Raw genomic sequence first — 11,563 nt, forward strand, 5'->3', positions numbered from 1 at the left:
TGAAATCAGATTTTAGGTCTGTCTGATTCCAAAGCCAGTGCTCCCAGCTAACATACTTTTCTGCTCCTCCTGGCCTGACTGCATCCATGCAGAGTTTGAGCCGTTCTCAGCCTGAGGTGGGCTGAGATAGGGATTGCCAGGAAGGGAACACAAAATAGGACAGAGGAAGGGCAGCAGGCAGCCAGGGGCGGGAGTGGTGGCATGCCAGGAACTGGGGCAACAGGGTGTGGTCCACGTGGCCTAGGTAAAGACTGAAGCATCAAGGGAAGCTCAGGTGGCCAGGCCCATCTGAGGCAATGGCTGGGGCTGCTCACAGAGAGACTTGTTTTGGATGGAGATGAACTGCTAAATTGTTTGTTTTTTGGTGGAGTGCCCCACCCAAGAATGTTCCAGTCATGTCTTAAAAGGCTAACCCCCTCCAGAGAGGGTCTGGTTTCCCTGAGTCAGTGATTTTTGTCCCCTTCTGTCTAAGAACCCTGCCAGTTTGTCTCCAAAAATGTGTTTTGCTTTTAGGGTGGATGGTGGCATGGGTAACTCAGGACCTAGACAGAGTCCTCTGAGCCTTCCAGTAACTTTCCAGTTCCTTCCCAGCCTGGGGCCACAGGGCTGAACCTGACACTGACCCATCTGCTCCAGTCAGCCTGGTAATCTGCACTTAGCTGGTATCAGGAATGGTGTGGATGACTGACCTAATCTTGGGGTGGCATGACTGACCACCAGGCCAGGGGAGTGTCTGCTGAGGCCCCATCCCAGAAGCAAAGAGAAGCATCTTGTCCTTGTCCCAGTGTTTCTCAAGGACTCTGCTAAGTGGCCTTAAAGCTTGTTTGCGATGAATATGTTTGGTCTACACCTGTCCTTGGTGTATCCTCACAGAAACTGTAGCACAGAACTTAAAAAATGTGTAGACCAGGGGGTGCAAGGGTAGTTCAGTAGTAGAATTCTTACCTGCCATGTAGGAGACCCAGGTTTGGTTCCCAGACCATGCACTTCCCCCCAACCCCCCCCCCCCAAATTTTTTTCAACAAATGGTGCTGCAATAACAGGATAGTCACATGTAAAAAGAGTGAGATGAGACTCCCAGCAAAAAAAAGAAAAGTATGTAGACCAATAACAGGTTAGATTTGACTGAAATCTATTGTTTAACAATTTCCAAAGCAAATGACTATGTAAGTTTGATTGCTTTCCATAGTTTTCCTATAATACTTCATGTATTTAAATGTGACAATCTCCAAATAACAATGAAACGTAAGATTGATTGTGTTTTCTAAATCAAAGATACAACTTTGGGCTACTTTTCAAAGTCAGCATGGGAGATATAGTTTGGAGGCAGTAATATTTAAGTTTTATGGGTTGTGAAGGTTAGTTGTATGTGTCAGCTCAGCTGGGCTAGAGTACCCAGTTATTTAACCAAAAACTAATCTAGGTATAGCTGTGGAGGTATTTTTAGGTGTGGCGATTATCTATCATCAGTTGACTTTTAGTAAAGGAGACTGCCTCACCCAATCAGTTGAAGGTCTTAAGAGCAAAAGACCTGAGGTTCCAGAGGAAGAAGACGCTCTTGCCTGTGTTTCCAGCCTGCCCACTGCCATGCCCTGTAAATTTGGGACATCCCAAACCCCGCTGTTACATGTGGAGCAAACTCGTTAAAATAAATGCCTTCATATGCAAACGTACATATATACATGTATCCTATTGCTTTGTCTCTCTGGAGAACTCTGACTTGTAGAAGTGATCTGTAATAATGACAGAACACATTATTTGAATTGAGGCTGTGGGCCCCCAACCCCCCCAAAAATAAAAAAAATTGATAGCTATACTTTAAGACAATCTAGTCCAACCATCATCCTCATGTGTGTACCTGGAAGAACTAAACTCTGTGACAGTAAAGGAAGGTTAGCCAGTGATATCTTTTCTTGCCACAGTAACCCCCTTTCTTTCCTAGTGTTCTTAGGTCCACAATGGAGGGAGCTGAGAATGGCAATAGGCAGTCTGAAAAGTTGAGGGGCTAGGAGGAACAGCAGATGTGTAAAGCCTATGGACAGACGTGAATTAATGATAGCAATAAGAACCCATATAAGCAGCAGGTCATACTTTTCAATTACATATTATGTGCCATTCTCTGCTTGGTGCTTTATATGGATTACCTCAGTCATTCACTCAATTATTTGACAGTTATTAAGGGATTGAGCAGTGTTCTAAATGCCAAGGATGTTACAGCGAATGAAACAAAGTCCCTGTTCTCATGGAGGTCATGTTCTAGTAGGGAAACACACAAAACAAAAATAGCTAGGAAGAAAAATAAATCTGAGTTTTGGGGTGGAGAGAGAGGGTGGCCAGGGAAGCTGCCCCGTTGAGTTGGTATCTGTCTGCCTTACAGGTAGAAGAAAGCAGGGCCCTGAGCCTGGGAAAGACTTACCATTTTGAAGTATCAAATGAGGGGGAGGGAGAGGGATGAGTTCAGGGTTAGCTAGTGATAATGACTGAAATGGGGAAGCTGTGGGAGATTGTCGAGAAGGAGCAGGTCCTGACATAGGTTTTAAAGAAATCACTCTTCCTCCTGAGGGGAGAAAAAGCTGGGGCCAGGGAGGGGGTAAGTATGGAACAGGAAGTCCAGTTAGGAGGCCACTGCAATAGTCTTGGAGGGAGGTGGTTGAAGCCAGGACCTAAAATTGGAGGAGGTGAGAAATAGTGGATTCTGGATATGTTCTGAAGTTGTGTATGGCAGCATTTGCTGATGGGTTTGAACATGGTGTAAAAGCATGACAGGAGGCACAGTGACTTCTAGGACTCTGTCTTGAGCCCAAATTAATGGTAACATTTAGTGACATGGACAGCATTGGAGACAAGAAGGTCTGGAGAGGGAAATCAAGAGTTTGATGTAGACATGCCAACTTCATGATGCTGATATGGCATCAGGCAGAGAGGTGGTAGAGATTTGAGTGGGTCAACTGATCTGGAAAGATGAAATGTGAAGTAATGTGATGGGCCTCAATGCCATCACCAAGGGGTTGAGAAGTCAAGGGGTACTGGGACAGATTCTGTTGTAAGGAAACACTGCAGGGCCAACACTGCAGGGAGTGCAAGGCGGTGAGAGGAAGGCCAAGAGGGTGCTGATTTTGAAGGCAAATGGAGAACTTAACCAACTGTTCAAATCACTGTTCTAGTTTGCTAGCTGCCAGAATGCCATATACCAGAAATAGAATGGCTTTTAAAAAGGGGAATTTAATAAGTTGCTAGTCTACAGTTTGAAGGCCAAGATAATGTCCCAATTAAAACAAGTCTAGGGCGGGCCACTGTGGCTCAGCAGGTAAGAATGCTTGCCTGCCATGCCCAAGGACCCGGGTTCGATTCCCGGTGCCTGCCCATGTAAAAAAAAAAAAAAAAAAAAAAACAAGTCTATAGAAATGTCCAATCAAAGGCATCCATCCAGGAAAAGATACCTTGGTTCAAAAAGGCCAGTGAGTTCAGGGTTTCTCTCGGCTGGAAAGGCACATGGCAAAGTCTGCTAGCTTTCTCTCCAGGCCTCTTCTTTCATGAAGCTCCCCAGGAGGCATTTTTCTTCTTCATCTCCAAAAGCCAATGGCTGGTAGACTCTCTGCTTCGTGGTTCTGCGGCATTCTGAAACTTTCTCCAAAATGCTTCCTCTTTTAAAGGATGCCAGTAAACTAATCAAGACCCACCTGGAATCTCCACCTAATCAAGTTTAATACCCACAACTGATTGAGTCACATCTCCATGGAGATAATCTAATGAAAGTTTCCAACATACAGTACTGATTTATTTTAATAGGGATTAAAAAAAATGGCTGCCTTTACAAAATGGGATTAGGATCAAAACGTGGTTTTCTTGGGCACACACATCCTTTCAAACCAGCACATGCACTAACAAGTTGAGTAGGATGAAGACAGAACTGACCATGATTAGCAATTATCAACTTCCTCTCAGAACCTCATGGGGCTATAATGTCTGTAAGAGGCACAGTTACCATCCCCCTTCTTCAGAGGAGAAATCCAAGGCCCAGAGAGTCTTCTATCACCTTCCCCGTGCTCACACAGGAAGCAATGGAGCTAGGATTCAATCCCAGGCTACTTGACACCAGAGGGTCCCTGCTCTGTGATGAGAGCTACTCTTGAAACACACATTTCCCTTCCTGCTTCCAGTTTATGAGTTCCAGGGCATTTTAGTTTGTATGCCGCTGTAAAGCAATATACCACAAATGGAATGGCTTTTAAAAATTTATTAAGCTTACAGTTCTAAGGCCATGAAAATGTTCAAATGAAGGCATCCAGAGAAGATACTTTAACTCCAAAGAAAGGGCTGATGATGTTCGGAATTTCTCTCTCAGCTGGACAGCATATAGTGACGTCTGCCAGCTTTCTCTCCTCATTTCATAAGGCTTCCCTGGGAGCATTTTCCTTCTGCATGTCCGAAGTCTCTGACTGGGTGGGCTCTATTGGCTCTGAGCTTTTTCCAAAATGGTTCCCTCTTAAAGGGGTCCAGTAAGCAACCCCACCTTGAATGGGTGGAGGCATATCTCCGTGGAAACCATCTAATCAAAAGTTACCACCCACAATTGGATAGGTCACATCTCCATGGAAACAATCAAAAAGAACCCACCTGGCACTATTGAATGAGGATTAAAGAGCATGGATTTTCTAGGGTACATGACAGTTTCAAACCAGCACACAGGGCTTTCTGTCTCCCTTCCTGGGTAAATAGCAAGAGTGCTCCAGAAAAAAAAGCCTATCACCATTCTATTTGGAGGATAACATTATTGCAGCATCTTCTCAGAGACCAGTTCAAGGTGTGGACAGAGGGATGATCATGCAGAGCATTTAAGAGAAGCCTGCCTTACCACACATCTTCAGTTTCAGCTCATGGTTGCTTAAAAAATTTCTTATTAGCATGAGAAGGGGAAAAAAGACTCAAAATAAAAATTATTAATACAAAAAAAAGTGGTGAGAGTTTTGCAGACTTTTCTGACAGATTGCAGGCTACAAAACAGATTTGTGGGTGAAATCTAAGCTCTTTGTGTTTGTTCTTTTTCATTTTCTCTCTTTTATGCTTAATGCACATTAATGAAAAACTAATTAGGATCCTGTAGGAATAGTGTAACTAATCCTCATCCCTAGATTATATTATCTATTCTTTGTAAAATATTTTGTACAAAAAGGAATATCCTTTTCTTGAGGAGAAAAAGTAGCTAATGCACAACTCTCTATATGTTATTTTCTGATTGCATATTCTTAAAATGTCTCAATATTCAGAATGTCTTCCAAGTATTCAGCTTCTGAATCCAGAGCCAAGTGTACTTAGAGTAAGAAGGTTTTATAGGTTCTTGGTGTCAATGCAGTTTTTAGATGATACTTACAAAAGGAAAGATTCCTAATTTCAATTGTATTATTTTTCTAGAGTGGCCATAAGAAATTACCACACATTGGGTGAACTAAAAAGGACAGAGATTTATGCTTTGACAATTCAGGAGGCCAGAAGTTCAAGTAATGGTGTTATCAGGGCTGCCCTCTCTCTGCAAGCTCTACAGGAGGATGCTTTCTCATTTCTTTCTGATTCTGGAAGCTCCAGGCACTCCCCGGCTCTTCATTTGGCCTTCTCCTCTGTTTGTCTTTCTCTCAAATCTCCTGCTACCTTTCTCTTTGTAAGAACGCTGTCACTGGATTAGGTACCACCTAAATGAGCTCATTTCAAGATCCTTAATTAATATAATTACATCTGCATAGACACTTCTTCCAATTAGGTTTACATTCACATGTTCTGGGTGTTAAGATGTGGATGCATCCTTTTGGGGCCAACATTCAACTCACTATACAATGCAATACTTTGAAGTGGTAGGAAGGAATTGGAGGCCTAAGTCACGTCTTCTCTCTGATGCTCACACTGCTGCAAGTGTTTGCAGACACCACCATGCTCAAAATAACATAAATGTGTGTGAGTGGTTGGCAGAAACAAAGGAGAGATAGAGAACAAGATGGCTTATGTTGCCTTCAATCTGTTGCAGATGTCTAAGTCTCAGGGCTTAAGTCAATCCATGGCGATGTGAAGGGTTTTGACTTTATTCACTTCCAGCGCATTGTCCATCAGGGTGAAAAGACAATGAGTGCTAGTGTTGCACACCTGGGTTGAAATGAACTAAGTCAATCATGGGCTGTCAACCTTGGTAATTTACTTAACTTGGCCTCAGTCTCCTCATCTATGAAATGTGAGGAATAATATTGATGTCCAAGTGTCACTGAGAAGATCAGAAGAGGTCCCCAACATAAAGCAGCTGGCACAATATCTAGATGCTTCTATGAATGCCAGTTCCTTCCTGCTCTTCAGCCGTTCATTGGGCCCCTTGCTAGTTAGTCTTGGCTACTCAACTCACCTCCACAAGACCCTGAGTGGGCTGTTGAACAACAAAAAGATGACTCTAATAGTTTTATCCCAGGGAACTGGGACCCTGGTGTCTATTTCAAATGTTTCTGAGCTAAAGAGAGGACCCAGAGCATGGCTCTTGGTGGCTGCCCATGAACTAATCGAGAGCCACAAGGAGTAGACATGTCTGGCAGTTCAAGAACCAAGGTCTGAAGGGGGCTGCTGGCAATGAGAATGGAATTAAGGTCTGGAGACAAGAACAACAGAATTGATTGGGACTGGGCCATGAGGAATCCAAGGAGTTGGGGTGGGGGAGCATCTTCTCAGCAGGGACTGATGGTTTACTGCTCAAGCTTAGTGAAGGAGCTCTAGTCTTGGTGACCTAACAAGTCACCTGAGCTCTCTGAGCTACAGTTTTCTCATCCATGAAAAATAGAAATAACACTGCATATTGTTCAAGGTTGTTTGGAATAATAAATAAGACCATGGCTATACGTTGTAAATGAATTTTATTAAGCCCCACAGTTCTTTTGTTAGTAATATAATCAGGCAGCCACAGAGGCCAGAACGCTTCTCACTGTTCCATTACTATTACCCTTCAATGCATGCAGATAAGCAAGAAATGTTATCAAATGAAGGTAAAGCTAACCCAAGTCAATATGAAGGGTTTTGATTCTACCCTCTTTCAGTTCAGTTGCCTTTGTTTGGTTCACCAATAATCAGACTAGGATAGTGCTTCTCTGGGCAGTTCTTACAAAAAGGTAAAGTTTCGTTCAGGATGTCTTGGCTGGGCCCAAGATTCTACATGTCTAGCTAGCTCCCAGGTGATGCTGGTACTGCTGGTTGGAGGGCCATGCTTTGAGTAGGGAGAGTAAGGTAATACCCTGGAATTCAATCACCTAAATACTCTGCTTTCCGTATAATTTCTATGCTCAGGATAACTTCTCTTTCTTTTCTCACTGAAAACGTGCCTTCTTCAAGTCAGAATTGGCAGAGAAGAATTTTCTTACGGCAACCTAAATAGACTGGAGGCCAGAGGGCAAAGGAAAATGACTGCTTTGATAAAAGTTATTTCTTTGTTCAATAAGTATGCTGACCCAGGCTAATAGGAGAGAGTTCTTTAATCTGTACATTTTAGATAGTGCTATAGCTCAGTCTAATTCTCATCCCAAACCCTGCTCACTGGTAATTCTTGTTTTGATTTGATTTGATTTGATAACCCTTAAGATTTTGCAGAGACTGTAATTCCACGCCCAGAAGACACTCCTTACTTTTTTCCTTACCCCAACACTTGAACCTTTACGAGTCCCCACAGGCTGCAGTGTTCTACCCTAACACTAGTGACACTCTACCGTGGTTGTCCATTTGTGGGTCTCCTCCATTAGACTGTAAGCACCTTAAAGGAAAAGATGGTGACTTCTGAGTCTTTGTCTTGTGGGTCTTAGACAATGCTTGGCATATCAACACACACACACTCCAATTATAGGAACAGTTATAGTTACAAATTACTGGTTTGTTGTAATGTTGCTATTCCTTATTTAATTCTCACAACAACTCAGTGCATTTTTGTTGTCTCTCCTTTTTGTAGATGAGGCATGGAAGCCTAAAGGGGCGAGTGGCTTGCCAAAGGACACACAACTGCCCGATGGTGGAGCTGGGTTATGGGTGCAGGTGTGTCTGACTCTGGCTCGAGCTCTTCCTGACTTTTTTGGAATGACTGAATGAATAAAGGCTCCCACAAGTGAGTTGCATGCTTACCAACACCAGCAAAACATAGGGAGCTAATCACAGCTTTGACCAAGTGTGCTGTTATCTATAGCCATGGTTCCCCAAATGCAGGTCCATGGGCTAGCACCAATTCAGAACCAAGAGTTCACTTGTCTTCTGAAATAAGGAAAATAAAATATTAAATTTATCTAATTAAAGAATAGCCTGCATTGTGGGATCATGTCCATTCTTATTTTTATTTTTATTCAAGTGACCTTCCTTAATGAAATAATGGCAATATAATTCTTTCCTAAAGGATTAGAACATTCTTAAAGGATTAGAACAAGGCAGCTAGAAGGTCTGAGTAGTATAGATATAGGAAGAAGGGAAGGAGCAGATGGGGGCTGTGCCCAGAATGGCCAGGTATATTTAGTTGAGGGAACAAGATTAGTGAAAACAAGTTTAAAACATAAGGATACCTGGAGTAACGCTGTATAAGAGTTAAGATACAGAGAGACAGATGATAAAAGGATGAGAAAGATAGATTTTACCAACTGACCTACCTCAAAGCAAAAACCAAAACCAACAAGCCAAAACAAAATACAAACTCCTGTGATATCAGCAGAAATGGGCCAGTTTCCACATGGAAGTGGCAGGTGAGCTGATGGAAGTTTTAATTCAAGGATGTTAGAGCTGCACAGGATCCCTTTCTCACCTTGTATCACTGTATCTTTCCAATCACTGTCGCGTGATTAGAATGACTGAGAGGATAAATTCAGGTCACTGCAAGTCTTTCCTTACTCGCATTTCACAACGCTCAGCCCTGCACAACAGAATTGATCTGCTGGCCAGGACTTAAAAAAAGAATATCTTTGTACGAAGGTGGTGATCATATCATTTAATGCACAATTATGCAAGGAACATGACCCCAGAAAGGGCTTGGTGTGCGGCTGACCTCACCTTTATTGCCTCCTGGTTGAGTCATGAATCACTGCATCCAGTAAACTCTTGGCATACGTTCTAGGCAAAGAGTATTCACCAACACAATAGTAAAACTCCCCACCCCCACTGCTAAGGCGCTCAAAAGTTAAAAAGCCAACTTTACGAGGTAATGGATATTAGAACAACATCCGAAAGATTGAATGCGATTAGAGCAACTGGAACTATCTTGCCATGTAGTGGATTTATTGTGCCTACTGTATAATTGCTTTCTTCTGAACCAGATAATGTCAAAATTAGCAATGCTTGAGTATGGAATTTGGTGGTATTTCAGATCTGTACATTTTAATAATTATAAGGAGACAAGGACTTTGAGCTGATGATTCAGGAATATTTCCTCACTCTGAGAGACCTGACCTGAAGATTGAACCTAAGTTTATAGTAATTTCTATATTGATTGGTGAAGAAGGGAAGAATTGAAGTACTGGTAGACTTTAAATATAAGCATATTTCTCAGTTCAATTTATCAACCGAATACCTTTGGTGTCTGTCTCTGAGAAAAGCACTTGAGATGTGACAACGCACTGATGAGTATGGTGAAGCCCCTGTTCTAAAGGTGCTTACGATTTAGAAGGAATATAAGATATATATGTGCATAACTCTAATTAAAGGTAGAAAATAATGAAGTGTTGGGGAGAAATATAGAGGTGGTAGAAGGGAGGGATTTCTCCCAGCTGGGGCACAGAGGACAGTTTGATGGAACAGGCGGTGTTTGCATTGAACCTTCAGGGATGGGGTTCAGGAAGAACCTAAAAACATTTGAAATTTTACTAATCGAGAGTAGGGCACACCAAGATGTTTGGAGGCATATTCCTGAAAGATGGAACAGCATGAGTGCAAAAGCATACGGCTTTTTCCATGGAGCAGTCTGGAGGAGTTGAAACATAGAGTTCACAGTGACGTGTAGTCAGAAATTAGGATAAAAGGCAGGATAGGCTGAAATTGTAGAGAGCTTTGAAAATCGGGTCAAAGAGTTTGCTTTTTATTCTGTATGTGATTATTAACAGATACCATTGTTTGCCTACTCACAGATATTACTCCCTTTTCCTTGCTAACAGAGCCACAGTGATCATAAATTTTGCACTTTATGGGTTGCCAGGATTTATTAAATGCTTTTGTAGGTATTTGAACAGAGGAATGGGGCAGGGACAGATTTGCCCTTTATAAGGACAAGCTTGCAGAGAGAAGAGGTGGGTAAGCAGGAGGGTGGAAAGACTGGAGGCAGGCTAAAAGACAAAATGAAGGCCAAGGAGGGTACTTCCAGTAAGACTGGACATACCTGAAAACCTTGCAGAATAATGCATTTCTTTGAGTTATCTCTATGCCATATAAGAGCACTATATGAAAGTAATTTCAGTTTGTTAATTTTTTTAATTAATAAAAAAAGTTTAAAAAAAGTAATTTCACAAAATATTGAAAAGATGTATGCATCCTGACTACACCCAAGTGATAACAACACATTTATTTTGATTTGCTTCATCCAGGAGGATTCTTAATTCCATCACAGAACTAAAAGGGCTGAACCTTCTTGGTTCCATAATCATGATTTGTAATACCAAGGATATTAGCCAGTCAAAAGTCTCTCAGCAAGTGCTCTGACTTGTGCAGTTGGCAGGGATTTTTTTTTCCACCAGTATCAGTAATTATGTTAAATATAAGTGGACTAAATACTGCAATTAAAAGATAATAATTGTCATACTGCATGAAAAACAAACTTCCTCAAAGTTATTTGTTTAAAAAAATCTAAAAAGAAACAGTTACCCCTGAATTGCAGGTTAAAAAAGCTACTTAAGCAGATGAGATAGTGCTTGCTTGAATAATCAAAAGTATGTGATGCCAGGTTAGCTTGTGTTGGAGCAAACATACTAGTGTAATTTCAGGTGCTGAATGAGGGGCTGCCTTTTCCAGCACATGTTCCATTGTAGCCACATGTACGTGGTCCTCAGAGTGTCATTAAAAGAAACCTTTGTTTATTAATGGATGGTGGCGATGGTGGCACACACTGTGAATGGAATTAACACCATTTAATTATACATTTGAACATGGCATTTGAAAGGGGGAATTTTAGGTTGTGTATATGTTTGTAAGAGACAACTTTAATTAAAGACTCAGATAGGTTGACTATAAAATGATGGAGCAAAATATGCTATGCAAGCACTATTTAGTATCAGACCAAGTAGACTTTAGTTCAGGTTTTACTAGAGGAAAAGAGGAACATTTCTTACTGAGAAAATACGCTATTTAACATGAACACATAACAATTCTAAATTGTATACACCTAATAAAATACCTTTAAATTATATTAAGTGAAAAATCAGCATAACTAAAAGGAGAAATAAACAATCCATATCATAGTTAGAGATGATAACACAACTCTTTCAGTAAGTGATAGAATAGGCAGGAAAAAAAATACACCTAAAAAATTTTTGTGCAGAGTGATTTGAAAATGTAAAACCATTGCGGAAAAAAACTCCACCCCACTGAC

Source organism: Tamandua tetradactyla, chromosome 9, assembly GCF_023851605.1.
Source record: "Tamandua tetradactyla isolate mTamTet1 chromosome 9, mTamTet1.pri, whole genome shotgun sequence".
NCBI lineage: Eukaryota > Metazoa > Chordata > Mammalia > Pilosa > Myrmecophagidae > Tamandua > Tamandua tetradactyla.